We start from the raw sequence: 15,237 nt of genomic DNA, 5'->3' as shown, positions 1-15,237 counted from the left end.
GAAAATGTGGTTTCAGACAGGGAATATTCCAAGTTGTACACGCCCTTATAGCTGTATTTGTGATGTTGAGATGAGCTGCTGTGTAGCATGGGTTCATGTCTACTGAGCCAAAGTATGTTTGAACAATGTATGCGATCATATTTAAAATGTAATGGCCTGACGGAGCTCTCTCTGCAGGGGAGGGTGTGTGTTCATTCAGAAAGTGTTTATCCATTCGTCTCTCTTATTAATCATAGGGAAAGTACAGGGTTGCAATATGCAACCTCGTGCACAGTATGTACCTGCATGACATACAGAACGGTGCGTGCATTATCCGTCGTGCATGAGATGTGCATGCATGTAAGGATATAAAAATATTAAATGTTGTGATTTTTTTTTGTTGTTGTGGCAAATTAAATTCTACATTTTTTTCCCCCCGCATTTGGATGTTTGATGTGAGCGCAGGCAGGCGGCCTGCTCGGCTGCTGTGAGAAGTGGCACACTCAGATCATTAATCAGACTCGACGGCACAGTGGGTAGCAGGCAAGCCACAGGAGAGCGCTAATGCATGCAAATGTATACTCGTTTTGGGGGCAGGTTGAGCCAAGGACAGAACCTGGTCTGCAACAGAGAGGGGAGAAAGAGTAGAGAGCGTAAGATGAAGATATCACAGCTTGAGTAAGGGCCTGTGTTGTGATCCAATTTAACTGAAGCATGAATGAATGCATTGACATGACAGTGGAGAAGAGGTAAATCATGCAGGAAACACAAAAGCTAGAAGAGGCAAATCTACAATAGGACCCTTCATTACTTTAAAATCTAACCATAGACAGGATGTAGTATGTGGTGATTTGGAATCACAGAAAACATTTGACCTATCAAATCTCGTATCAGCACCTAGATATGATCTCCCCCTTTTCTGACTGCATGATACGAGGACTGTCAAAGCAGCTTCTTAAGCGAGACATCAATTAACATGGCCAATGTTGGACTACAAGCTGATTTACTGCCAACTGAGGGCACAGCTTAGTATTCCACCCCTTATTATGCTGCTCAGTGCTTGAGCCTCATTATGGCTGGGATTGTACCTTGCTGGAGATAACCTTACGGGGCCTTTTTGAGATGAACCTTTCACAAAGGAGCTTAGGAATGTGAATGGAGTGATGATGTCGATGCCGGTGGGCGTCTGCATCATCCAAAGTAATGCAGGTGTCATAAATCCTCCTCACAGTTTCTCTTCTGGCCAGTTAATAAAACAGAAAGTTGCAGCCATGCTGTAAAGCCAGTAAAACAATGGCACGTTTCTCAGGGCTGATTTTGTCATTCAATAATGACTGTTGCTAGCATATTGTGTTGACTGTAGCTGGCTGGCATAAGCTAATGCTGATGTAGAACTATTTAAGTAGTTTTACACGACGCATGCAGCAGACTTTTTTTTCATGTTTACAGGTGATTCATTTTAGGGGTTGGCTAACTACGTTTTTTTTGGAGACAGAAGTGACCATATTTGAACAAACTGGGGATGAGCGACAGGTGGATCTGAATCTGACTGAGAACCTGCGGACAGTACGCCCGCCTGCCTGTATGGAAAACCTGACTGCACCCCAGGCCTGTCAATCAAACCAGACAAATCCCCAAACATACCTTTCTGTGAGGCCTTATATCATCAGATCGGTCACATCCCTTTTTCATGTTCCCATTATGTGACATACAGTATAAATCTGGGAAACATGGGACCCTGTGAAATGGGAATAACTCCGGTAGGGACCCTTGTCCGGTAAAGACATGCAAACATTTGCAGCTAAGCTCAGAGTGGATCGTTCTGGTTTGAAAAGGTAGTTTAAAAGGCCACCCACTTCTAAACTCTGGCAATTGCAGTATTTAATGCTTCTATTTTACTCAAATCCAACTTTCTACGCCGGCCACTTCACAGGTCGTGTGTTACTCATGCTGAACGCCCTTAAACACGACCCCGAGTGTACTTTCAAGCTTCAAACTGCTGTCGTGCAGTGATTGTTCATTGGTTGTTTGAGCACTTCAAAAACGTGGGTGTCCTGCAGCTCAATACTATGACCGAATGCCTCCTTTGTAGACGAGACATGGCAACATAATTATTACAGCCCCGTGCACTCCACTTCAGCATGTGGAGAAATTCAAAGCAAAGATCTGCCGTGCCTAGTTACGGTTGCTATGCTATGGTTGGTGGAGGGGAGGGGAGCGTGGAGGGGGTGGGGGGGCTGTTTGGCGCAGGGGTTAAGTGGCACTGTTAATGACTGGGAAGCTTGTAAAGGATCATGTCCTTGTCATTGCAATAGCAACGTCCTTTTGTTTGGTCGGGACACGAGCGCGTCTAGTTTATCGTGTGTTCAAACCCGGCAATATAATTGTTGCTCATTTCCCTCCTGACTTCTGTGTTTATCAAATATGATATGTTCCAGTGTCCCAGTAAGGTGTCCCTGGAAAAAAAAAAAAAAATCTCACAGCTGAAGTCACTCCTTCTGAATACAGGTTTCACTTTTTTTCTTTTTCCCAGGATAGATGGAAGGAGGGATGAAAAGATGGAGTGAATGAGCAATTGTTCTGCTCTTGCAAACAGGCCATTCAGGGAAATTCCCCAGAGACCAGAGCTTTTTTCAAGGTTGCGTCCTACTCAGCTAGCTTCCTCTGTGTGTGTGTGTGTGTGTGTGTGTGTGTGTGTGTGTGTGTGTGTGTGTGTGTGTGTGTGTGTGTGTGTGTGTGTGTGTGTGTGTGTGTGTGTGTGTGTGCGCATGCCTGAGTGCATGTAGTCCTCTGGGTCTCAATAACGTTCAGTCAGGCTGATATCTCTCCCCGTACAGAAAAACAGTGCAAACCGTGGATGTCTGTATGTTTGTGCGAGCATGTGCTGACTCGGCCAAGTGCCAGAGGTTCCCACCAGTCTCCCAGGTCAGATGGAGGGTCAGCAGCTGTTGGCTACGAACGTTCCCTGTGTTCGGTTTTGCCCGGCACGCGAGCACTGCCCGGACATGTGAGAAAAATGAAAACGCATGACAGTGTTATTGTTCTGTGTAAAATGGATGACTCTTGGAAGGAGAACGCCTCTCGGCGAATGCATTGCCGTTTTAAAGAACACAAACACTTGCCATCAAACGACTGCAGGCATTCAGGCTGTATAATGACTTATCTGCGTTTGCCTGCATAACTCACCGAAGCTCGGCGATGTTTAATAAAGGTACACTCTCAATTCTAATCATAGCGATCCAATTTAAAAATCTCAGCAGCTCTGTATTATTTGATTTAAAAGTCACTGCAGACAAATAACATTCTTTTCATCGCAGATGTGCAGACATAAAACTGTACAAGCGACACTACGGCAGCTTTGCCAGGGACCTTAATTTAAGAGGAGGTTAATGCAATAGACGTCATTTTTGTCCACAAACTGTTCTCTCCTGCTCGACATCGTTAGAATATATTATTCTCCTCTCCACTCCCTCGTTTGCATTGTTTGTTATTTGAGCGAGAAGTATATGGAAATTGGCCTGAAGGATTTCAGAGGTTGGCAAATTGTATTTCCAATCAATGCCAGGACTCGGCAAAAATCTATGTAAGCCTTGTGTGCAAAATCATGTTTTTATAGACTGGAGCAAACGCGCTTACAAACAAACCAGACAAAGCAAAATATGAGCTATTATTTCTTCACATTGTTAATATATCTTCCAGGCAGAGGTGGCAATACCATACAAATGAAGGCACGGCAGCAGCAGCAGGGGAAAATTAATTAACAAAGGAAAGTGGGAAAAAGAATAGTGTGGCTTCATTTTTACGTTTTCTTAGACGAGAGTCTAAAAACATCTCCCCTGGTGTTATGAGGAGGTTGCAGGGTTTATATCATTAAATCCCTGACATTGCTTCTCTCCTTGTGTTCCTTGCACCGTTTTAGGGAACCTTGTAGCCTTGTTGGACACGCAAGCATGAGCACATACCCATAGAAGCACACTAGCGCGCACATGAGAGCAACACAACATGCAGACACAGACAGCTGAGTGACCCTGGTCTGTCTAATGTGCAGCCGGGGATAGAGAGGGAATTATGTAACACGGCGATTTAAGCTGAACTGAAGCAATGACCCTGAGCCATTGGCTCTGTCTCCAAGAAAGGCAATAATGTTTGGTTTCTAACTCTGGCATGAAATCAGTCCGTTTATTTTCCCTTCATTTTAAAACATTTTTGATGACCAGTGCCAATATTATTGGAGGAAATCGGGTTCCTTGCAGGAGGGAAAATCCTCAGACACACATTATTTTGTCATTACAAAATGGAATATTAGAAAATTTTTGGACCAAATTATGGATAGTACCGAATGTTGTAGTGATTAGTGACGCTTTCCAAGGCTATTCAAATCAACATTTATTTTTGTAACGGTTTTATATTTGATCTTTTACTTAATTGTAATTCAAAACATACTCATACTTAAATGAATCCAGTTGCAGTACATGGGGCTTAACTGGTCAGGTTTTAGTTGCACTATCAGTCTGTCGATGTGAACCGAAGTGTATTTTTTTACTATCATACTATACTGGTCTATTTTCCTGCATTTTAAGCACTTCACTACAGTGATTGTGTACTGGGCTCGGAGTCCTTTCAAAAACACCTACAGCTCAATGCTGTTCCTGAAAACCTCCTGTGCAAACACACATGGCGTTGTGGAACTGATGCTTCAATGCTTTCCTTCTGTGTGGAATCAGTGTCACTCCCATTACAGCCCCATGCACACCACTTCAACATTTGGAGAGATCCAAGCAAAGTCCTGCCGTGCCTGGTTGCAGTTGCTATGCTACAACTGGACAATCACAGTTTGGGGCAGGGAAGCGAATAGCCGGCATTGTAGTGTTCAAGAGTGGAACGTCTGTGAGGGATCATATCCTTGTCTTGTTGAGTTCTTTTGTTTGGAATCTAGAAAATGAGCAAGGATGTCCGCGTGTGCGATATGCTCAAAAACAATATTGCTTATCTTGGTTAGATGACAATGATATGGTTAATTAAAATTGTTTAAAAAAAAAACGAATTAGATTTCTGTTATTTGAACCAACATTCTCTAAATTTACTAAGCTGTGGTCAGTCCCCTCATATGAAATATATTTTCCTTTGATAAAAAACAATTACAATTAGATATAAAACAAGTTATTATGTTTTATAGTTATTATAAGCCAACAAACAACAAAAAGCCCTGAGCCGCTTTACAAAATGTTACTTATTTCTTTATAATGTTTACTAAGTCTTGATAATAGAGTAACTAGGGATTTGAGAACTGTGACATACATGAACAACTGAGTCACCACAGTAAAATTACCAGAAGATATACAAAATATATGCTACTAATGCAGCCATTTCTCCACTTTATACCTGTTGTACAGTTAGTGCCATTTTAAAGGAAAGACTCAACCCTGATAATGCAGATGTGAAATTGTTTCGATGAATGCATCTTTGCCTGTAATGGATTAGTCAACTTGTAAAATCTCATGACATTCTGTGTAGTACTGGGCAGTATGACCAAAAATTTGTATCACGATACTGTTTAAGATTTTGTCGGTTTCGCGGCATATCTTTTTTTTTTTTTTTTTTTTTTTTGTGACAGGGCCTTTATATACAGTTATAGTGGCTTACTCACTAATATTTAGACTATAGTAGCCTTACATTTTAACATCATCATGTCAAGCCTTTTTCGTTGCAGCACCGTATGTGCCTTGCCTTGAAGTACACCTAACAGAGGGTATACTCCCTCTTTTGGCATAAGCGGGTCACGATTCTTGTCTTCATATGTACAATGTCTGATGCAGGAAAAAGGAGCACAGCGGCTATTTGCTTACTACAGAAGATATATGTTGAATCCAGGGTTTTAATCATTGCTCTGAACACGTCTTTTTCGACTATCTGGAGCTTGACCAAAAGTTAGTTGTGGTCTACTAACTGTTGTCTTACAGCTGTTGGTCAGAAGGCTATGTAGTCAATAGTGGTCCCTTATTAATAAGCTCAACACAGCAATCTGGGGCTCAACACAACGATATGGCGGTAACCGCTATAATTTCAGTTCTATGAGTTTGCTATCCAATATATAGTTAAAGCAATTGTTAAAATGCAGCACCGGCATGGTGGCATATGAATTTTAATTTTGTATAGGAATCTAAAAACAGAACAGCCCAGCACTAAATCTGCGTTGCTGTTGTTGTTGTTTTGGTTTGAATAATGGGACAGATGATTGTGCTGCTCTGTCAACCACCTCGAGTACTGAATTGAAAATGTTGAAATTAAAGAAGCAGAAGCTTTCCAAAGAAATGGACACAAATAATGTACCGACTAACAATTGGAATGGAGGGATTCATTCCTCTGTAATACATTCTAAAAGGAGACACGAAGTTCTAAGCATGAAGATAAATGAGTTTTTCTGAAAAGGGGCTTGGTTCCTTTCCCACTAATACTTGATATACCTTCTCTGAGTCAGATTGGTTGGATTGCATTGGGTCAAAACATGCCCTCTCACTGACATGATGTTGTGTTTATGAGCACAAATAGATGTTTGCTGGGGGAAAAGCAGGGATCTGGAGTCATCAATTATGACATGTGAGCACTTCCTCGAGAAAGCCTGTGTAACCCCATCTCCTGGAAATAACATATTACCAAATTGATTTCCCAACATGTTTTTAAATGAATGAAGTGCAACATTTATGAGCTGCACTGAAGTATGTGAAAGTCGGACAGTGTACAAGGGTGTACAAGGGGCACAATTGAAATACCAGAGTGCCTGGGATCGCATCCGGACTGCTGTCTTTGGTTAGATTTAGGCAGCAGAGGCACCTTTTGTTAAGGCCATTGAAGGATCATGGTTTTATAAATACTACACTGTATCAAGTCACTGTGGACTTTTTAGCTTTGCCTAAACTTAACCAAGTGCTGGCAGCACCTCAACATAATCCAAAAACTTAAAAATTACAAGATCCAATATTTGGGTGGACATCAAAAACATGATTGTGAACATTTTACTGATAGATCAGTATCAACATGTTCAATTCTTTAACATGTCCACATGTTAATCGATAAGGAAATGGAATCCAGTTTGACATTTTTTCAGAATCAGTAAAAGTTGCATAAATGTAATTTCTAGGAGACTGGGTTGGCTTGTGTAGCAGTGTGGCATTTAAAACAAATGATTTATATGATAAAGTTGGGCCAAACACAAAAATTGCAGCATTATTGATTGATGCATTCAACCCAGGCCACTAAAAGTATTAATGTCAGGAGAGTTCTGGAAAGTGAACTCAGGGAAAGTACACATATTTATTTATTTATTTATTTTGCAAAGAGTTCAATGAGAAGATAAAAAGTCTCCAGGACGTAGTCTGGCAATCTCATCTAAAACTAAACAAGAAAGCAAATAAGTGTATTTCCCACAATGGGAAACTGTTCCTTTACAAACGAGGTAAGAAATGGGTAAGCTGTCAGGGAAGGAAAGTGTGTCCAGTACTTCATATAATTAGGTAGGTATTTACTGTCGAGTCACTTCAGACAGTATTAGACCTTTGAACTATTTGCCCACTTTATTTTGTTGTAGAGCTGATTAAATGGGCATTTCCCCCCACTAATTCACACTTAATATTAACAACATGAAAGCCTCCCTTTAGAAATTGTTGCAAATGTATCAATTTCCTCATTTACAAAAGTATTCAGACCCATAATTTGTAAAAGCCTTTAAGGTAGCAATTACAGCTTCACAGGCTTTAGGACACTGGATGTGTATAATATGTGTCCAGACTGTGTCAAATCTATGCGTGTTGACTAATAAATACAGAGGACAGTTAACATTGTCCCCTTTTTGCCTTTCTATGTTAGAAAACCTTGTTAAAAGCGGCAGCGGAGGCTTAGTGGCAGAGTCATTTACTACACAGCTTTGTAGACTGCTGCATGAAGTCTGTGACATTGCCTCTTTTTAAAATAATGTCCACTGACAATCTGGGAAGATTGCACACACAGCTCTTCAGTAAATTGCAGATTGAAGATATGCATGTAGATCTCCACTGTTTAGCAAACTAGGAAGCTTCGTTTTAGAAATGAATGTTGTTAGTGCTGTCAAAATCATGAAATTTTAGCTGATGATTAATTCTCATCCAAATAATTGCAATTAACGATATAATTGTCTATTCTGGGCTATTTAAGCCAGTATTTTATTTTATAGTTAAAATTTTATTGGCTAAAAGTAGGTACATGTCTTGATCTGGTAAAAATGCTGCCGTATATGATATAAACTCTATATTCTTGCTATAAACCAATGAAATAGTGATAAAACACTACATCAGTAATATCTATGCCACTAGTAAATGCCTTATGCTTGATAGCATCCGGTTACTTAATGATTATGGATAATAATAGATATTCTGCCATACACGTACTTGGTTAATGTTGAGCAACACGGAGTAAGATTTAAAATTATGTGTGATCGTGTTCATTTGACGAAACCAACGTGTCAAAAACAATGCAACTATTTTCCTATTGGTGACTCTGTTATCGATCAGTCAGACTGTTTACGGTGGCGAGGCTAACGTTAACTGCGTTATCCAAGACCAGCTCTAATATCACGTGTGGACACATCGGCATGTTTTCAGAGTCACAATCAGAATATGAAACTACTTTCCTGTGTGGAGATATTTTAATATCTCCTGTATATACATGTTAGGATTGATAACATTGTACGTAATATTATAGCAGCTTATGAGCAGTCTCAACACAACTTATTGGTATATATTTCCACTTTGTTGTAAGATTACACACACACTGTTAGTCACAGATGAACTCTGTGTGACCGGACACACTCTGGTTGAACATATGTATCTGGTTAACCCCGTGTGGTCTGCTCTTATCTATATAGGGACCTTTGTCCTGCATGCCTATATTGTGACCATCTCCATTTATGGACTTATGTCTGGCATGCCTGTGCTCTGCACTTCTTCCTGGAAGAACATATAGCTGACCTCCAGTTTCAGACCTATGTATAAGCTGGCTAATATCCATGTATGGACATATAGCCGACACCCATGTATGTCCCAGCCCTGTTCTATGTAACGGGAGGGTATAAAGGCTTTACGTTTTCCTCAGAGAGTTGACAGTCCAGCAAACTGTGCATTTCTTCCCTTGATTCATGTCCAATAAAGAATTCTGATGAATTGATCTTCGACTCCAACCTCATCTGTGACCAGTCTGTTCAAAGAAAATCAACAACGACACCTGTCATTTGAAAATCATTGCACACATCCAAGTTACAGAAGAGGCGAGAAAAACATGTACATCCCTTTATTTACATCGCTCTGCTGCGCTAACATAATAAAGACCATAGACTTGAAGATGATGACAGAAAAAAAACACATTTACGGCAGTACTTGGTGTAACCCTCGGCTACTTGCATCACATTTGCATACGCATTAGTGGGGCGGGGCAAATCTAACATGGCGTAGCAATAGACTGAACAGCCCTGCATGAATGTCTATGGTACGTCCAACCACTTTAATGTGGTGAATATCGCGAGCAGACAGTTTGTACCAGTGGTAAAGGAGCAGCATGCCTCCAGGGATAAGTACAATACCCCTGGAGGAGTTGGTATACCAGCAGAAATCGGTATATGGCACCTTGGAGAAGGCGGGGCGTACCAAAAGTCGAAGTGCTATACCACGAGGAAATGGTACGTACCACCTACCAATTTGGGATCTTGGCCCTACTGGCAAATTCTCCACTCGTGTGGTATTAAGCTGCAGAAGAAGGAAGTGCAATGAGATAAGATCATTTAAAAAAAGATCACCAGTAAAACCTCAAATGGAGGAAATCAATGTGGAAATATGATATTGCTGTTTTTGTTTTTATCCAAACGAATGCATTACGCAAAATAACTGCGGTGAGCTCAAATAATTGCAATCCAGCAATTATACAATAATTGTGAAAGGACAATCTGTGATCAATCACAAAACACACAAAATACATATTACTAATATGTGACAACAATATAATATGTATCCAAATGTGCTCTGTGGAAATTGAACCCTCCGTGCTGTAATATTTTTAACATACAGTGCAAAGCTTCTCAAAGTATTCAATGTACAGAGCAGCCACCAACATATGTCTTCTTCACCGTTAACGGCTCTTTTGCTCAAATCCTTCCATTCCAACATCCACCCTGCTGAACATGACATTCAGCACAACTGACCCTGTGCTCTGAATTTCCTGAGCAGAGAGGATAGAAAAAGAGCTTCACCTTCAGGGATCAATAAACTGCACAATAACATTATCACACCATTATTAGCTATGCATCATTATGAGCATTTAACTAAAGATTATAGTCGTGGGCAATCAGGTAAGGGTTCAATATCTTTCTGAAGGACAAGGACAGACACACTGGCAACGGCCACCACTACGCACTCTTGTTAGTTACAGAAATCGCCTGTGGTCACTTAAGAGCCCTTTGCTGTTCCTCTGCAGAACATTACTTGACCTGGCTGTTGGGAGAAAGGACAGGCGTAAGCTTAAAATACCTCCCAGGCTTGACACAGCACTGCTCCAGCTGCACTCTGTAATTACCAGCAGTGCAATCAGCACACTCATTAATTTCCCCTGACTGACAGCCGCTGACGGCTCAATTGCAGAAAATGCACTGGTACAACTTCATAAGTAAATGGAACTGACGTCCTGAAGCATTCTTCCGCCTGGGAGGCTGCACTCAAAACAGTGCATATTCTTATGACCAGATGAGGACAGTTACAGACAAGGTTCTGCTCTGTCTGCCAGCCATTACAATACATCTTCCCACCACGCCTCATTAAACAGCAACGCAAAAACAACTACCTCTAAAAAAGAAGTAACATGAATTCCTCTTCCTTCCCCTTTAACAATAGCAAATGCACTGCTATGTGCTCATCTCACAAAGCCCTTGTTATCTAACATGTTTTAAGTTGCCGTGAGAGGTGCTGCCGAGAGTGCTTGCACATGGAACGGCTTTCTGGTTCTGCACAAATATTGATTTAAGCGTAAGGGAATGTGAAGCGGTCCAAAATAGATATTCCACCAGCAAAGTAATTGGGGTGAGTGAACCAGCAGAATTGGCCCAGATAAATAGGTCACTTAATAGGTTGTTTATGGCTGCGGTTTGACATGATGCATGAGAGAAGAGGCGGTAAGAGGGTCCAGCTAGAACCACAGAGTGATACAGGGGCAATCGCTAAAACAGGTTAAAGGGGAAAACACCCAAGGAGTGGAATAAAGGAATAATGGAATCTCGTATTTCCAGGCCATCGTTGTGTATCCCGGGAAACTTTACCACGGATAATCGTCATACAGTGATCCGTAAGTTTTGTGCGTTGGTGTGACATTACCTAAATTGGCAGATAGTGACGAAACACAAGCTACACGCGCGATCTGCGCACGAAACAATTCCAACCCATACGTCATCGCAACCCGGCAACCAGACGTGAAGAGCGCGTGAGCAGCTGCTCTGTGCGCAGGCAGGCCAGGTGAATGCTGACTGAGTTAGTTAACTTAGCTGGTGTCAAAATGCTAGGGAAGGGACGAGCGGGGAAAAAAAAGCGGAGTTGGACTGAAAAGTTTGCATTTACATGTAGTCACCAGGACAGTGGCCATGCCCTTTGCAAAGTCTGTTGTGAAAATACTGCAACACAAACACGCACAATTGCATAGCCTACATAGACACTCGAGTATCCTACATGTAGTATCTATGTTACACAGTAGATTTCCTGTGTTTTAGTTTAGGACTGTCTTTAGGTCGCTCTGGGAGTGAATGAAACACGGCAAATGTTTGCAGTTTAAAACAAGGAACTGAACTGCAATTTATTATAGTTATTAACACAGAAAATCAAGGGAACAACATAAAAGAAAAATAACAAATTCAAATAATAACCCCAATACCGGTATTTCTCTCACAGTCAGTCAGTTTCAGTCTATTGTCTTTCAGTCTACTACCCGGGTAGTTTAAGTCTGGAGGCTCTCAGCCGAACTCTTATCTGAATCTTCTTGCTCGTCGGTGCTCCGGCAGGAGAATCCAAGAAGACCAAATGCAGCTTCACCCACGGAGAAGATGATCAGGGGTCACAGGGTCACTCAGCTCCAGCGCTCTGTGGAGGTTTCTGGGGATCGCTGTCTCCATCACAGATCCATACAAAAAAAAAAAAAATCTGCATACAGCAGAATTGAATACGATGTCAGTACTATAATTTCTAAACTCTATTGTTGGTGTAACAGTAAATGACCAGTAAAATAGTATACACACACACATATATATATATATACACACAACATTCACTATGGTCAATATTAACATACCAACATATTTCACACACACATGTACTCATGTCTCAATGACATATATCACTTATACCTAACAGACATTATTTAAACGTCCACCGTTACTAAGCAACACACTCAACAGCTGTTCTCAATCTGACCGTTAACTTCTGGCGCTAAAACAAGAACATGACGTCATCGTTCCCGCTCGGTTCAACAGGTCCCGACGCATTAACCCCTCAGCGCTTAGCTAGCGCTTAACTAGCCCCATCGGTCACATGTAACTTCACAATCACAGATATCAACCACATAAAATAATATTCATCAACAATTTAATATTTATCTCCGACTGGTTTTTTTTTCTGTTCTCTCCTGATCGGTATCTTTAGCCCAACTAAATAACTGTCCTTCTTTGTAGCTCTACAGCAACGGCGAACTCTTAGCAACGCATTCGTCACTCACCGGAGATTCTTCTCAAGACTTAAAGAAACTTTTTTCCTTCGGAGTCGGTCTGGTTAACGATCAAATAAATAAAGATCCTCAAAAGCAGTGAGCAAAAATCAACCCAATGAGATTCTTCATGGTGTCGCTCATGACGCTGCTGTTTCATTCGAGGCATAAAGGGTCGTCTACCGGGAGAAGGCTTTGATCTCCCGACGTGCACCACAGCGCCCCTCTGGTGAACGTCGGTATTGCATGTTGGAGTTAACCCTTTAGTTGCTGGTAAAACTAATGTGGGTTACATACATTTACTGAAGTACTGTACTAAGGACTTCAAAAAGTAGGCTATTTGCAATTTACCTGATGAGTAGTTCCATTTTCAGCTACTTCATACATCCACTCGACTTCACAGCGAAATATTCTACTTTTTTCTCCACTGCATTATTTCACCATTTTAGTTATTAGTCATTTGTAAGATCAACATTTTATACGTACAATATATGATCAGCTTGTTATATGTGCACTGTTACGATTAGATTTGAAAATTCAACATTATCGTATGTAAAAATGTGCTCTACCATGGCGAAATAAAAATGCTGCTCACATGTACATGTCAATGAAGCAGTACTCAAAGGCCTAAATTGGGTCATTTTGTATCATGAGTATTTTAACTTTTGAGACTTTAAGTATATTTTGTTGCCATTACTTGTGTACGTTAAATCAAGTAAGATCCGAATGCGGGTATTCTACACTACTACACCGCATGAGAGCAGAGGCAGCAAGAGGGTCCAGCTAGAGTCATGGTATGTGACACAGGTGCAATCACTAAAACAGGTTGTAAGGGAAAAAAACAAAAACAAGGAGTGGAATAATTGAATAAAGTAATGCATAAGGTGTTTGGCAACAGCAGGCGGTTTCCAACATGGGCCAATATTTAAACATGTTTTAGAATCATAGTAAAATGTGACAGTGTCTATTTACGTTGATGTTATTTCTCTTTTCCACTGTGTGATTAATAATAATTCCATTGCACTGCTATGACATTCAACTTAGTCATTTCTTTTGTCACTGCAACTATTTTTGTCCTCCCTTTCACATGGTTGAAAACCAAAATGAAAAGGGAGCAACCAAAGACAGCAAACAAACGGAAAGAGTAAGGTCTGCACTGAGCAGTGAGGACAGGATAATATTAATACTGTTGGAACCCGGAATATGATTCCTAACAGGGCTATTTATTATTATGGCCTATTCACTATTCAATGCACTCTTGTAAAATATATATGTTCAAGAAACAATACGTGTTAATGTTTAGTTAGTTTTAATGTAATTATTCTATTCTATTTTATTTTATTCTATTTTATTGTATATACTGTGCATTTTTATATTTAATATTTTTTACTGTTATTTTATTATTTTCCCCTTGGGGATTAATAAAGTATCTATCTATCTATCTATCTATCTATCTATCTATCTATCTATCTATCTATCTATCTATCTATCTATCTATCTATCTATCTATCTATCTATCTATCTATCTATCTATCTATCTATCTATCTATCTATCTATCTATCTATCTATCTATCTATCTATCTATCTATCTATCTATCTATCTATCCATCCATCCATCCATCCATCCATCCATCCATCCATCCATCCATCCATCCATCCATCCATCCATCCATCTATCTATCTATCTATCTATCTATCTATCTATCTATCTATCTATCTATCTATCTATCTATCTATCTATCTATCTATCTATCTATCTATCTAATAGCCTTAAAAAAAATGGTAGTCTTATGTGTTTTGTATCACAGCATTAAACTGCAGTACTTCTATGTTGAGGGCCAATATTTGTGTGTTCTTTGTCTGAAATATATTCAAAACAAGCATTTATAGCTTACATTATGAGAAAGTTATTCTTTGCTTTTATTCGTACTTCAGCTGTCGAAGGGCATCAGCTCAGGACGGTGTGCATGACCCGGGTAGATAACATGCACGTATTAACAGCCATGTACTTAAAATGGATGAGTGAATTCACTAAGGAGATGCCAGAAATATATTTTCTTTCATCACTTCACTCCATTCATGCATGTCACTTTCATTTGGCAGTTACAGAATGTTAAAAAATAATAATTTTAAAACCACATAGGATCTTGGTCAACGTTTTGACATCCCAGTAAATGTCTGCCTTAACTGTGACACCGTCACTATTTATTTTTAATGCTAAATGTGTTTCAGAGCTGCCAAATGACTCAGATCAAATCAGACACTCCAACTGCAGTAAAGCAGCATTAACATGACTTTTCCCTACTTTTTTCTCTTCTTATAAGACCAATATTTTCAGATGTGCTCACACCTTCTGCCTCCTGGAATGTTAATGTCATCTGTGACAATCAAAGTAAGCTTGCTAATGAGAGGAGAAATTCAAAAGATATATCAAGTAAAAAGTTACCATTTGCATATTTATCTGTGTGGTATGTTTTTTCCAGTAGCAATTCCTGTTC

General features: G+C 40.1%; 1 protein-coding gene across 1 annotated transcript in view; it reads left to right on the top strand.

Moving 5' to 3' along the window:
- The window catches only part of LOC138627091 (protein phosphatase 1 regulatory subunit 3A-like), a 26,676-nt gene extending 24,531 nt beyond the window's left edge, over nucleotides 1-2,145 (top strand). Inside the window, exon 6 of the mRNA XM_069709172.1 lies at nucleotides 1-2,145. This exon is cut by the window's left edge and continues 2,688 nt beyond it. The gene's annotated coding sequence lies outside the window, so the exon portion shown is untranslated.
- Nucleotides 2,146-15,237: the final 13,092 nt, after the last annotated feature.

Source organism: Brachyistius frenatus, unplaced genomic scaffold (assembly GCF_029030835.1).
Source record: "Brachyistius frenatus isolate BFR_SWC_R1_liver_20210118 unplaced genomic scaffold, ASM2903083v1 Contig_81, whole genome shotgun sequence".
Classification (NCBI taxonomy): Eukaryota; Metazoa; Chordata; class Actinopteri; family Embiotocidae; genus Brachyistius; species Brachyistius frenatus.
Note: the sequence above shows the minus strand (reverse complement) of the source record. Positions and strands in the feature narration are given on the sequence as shown.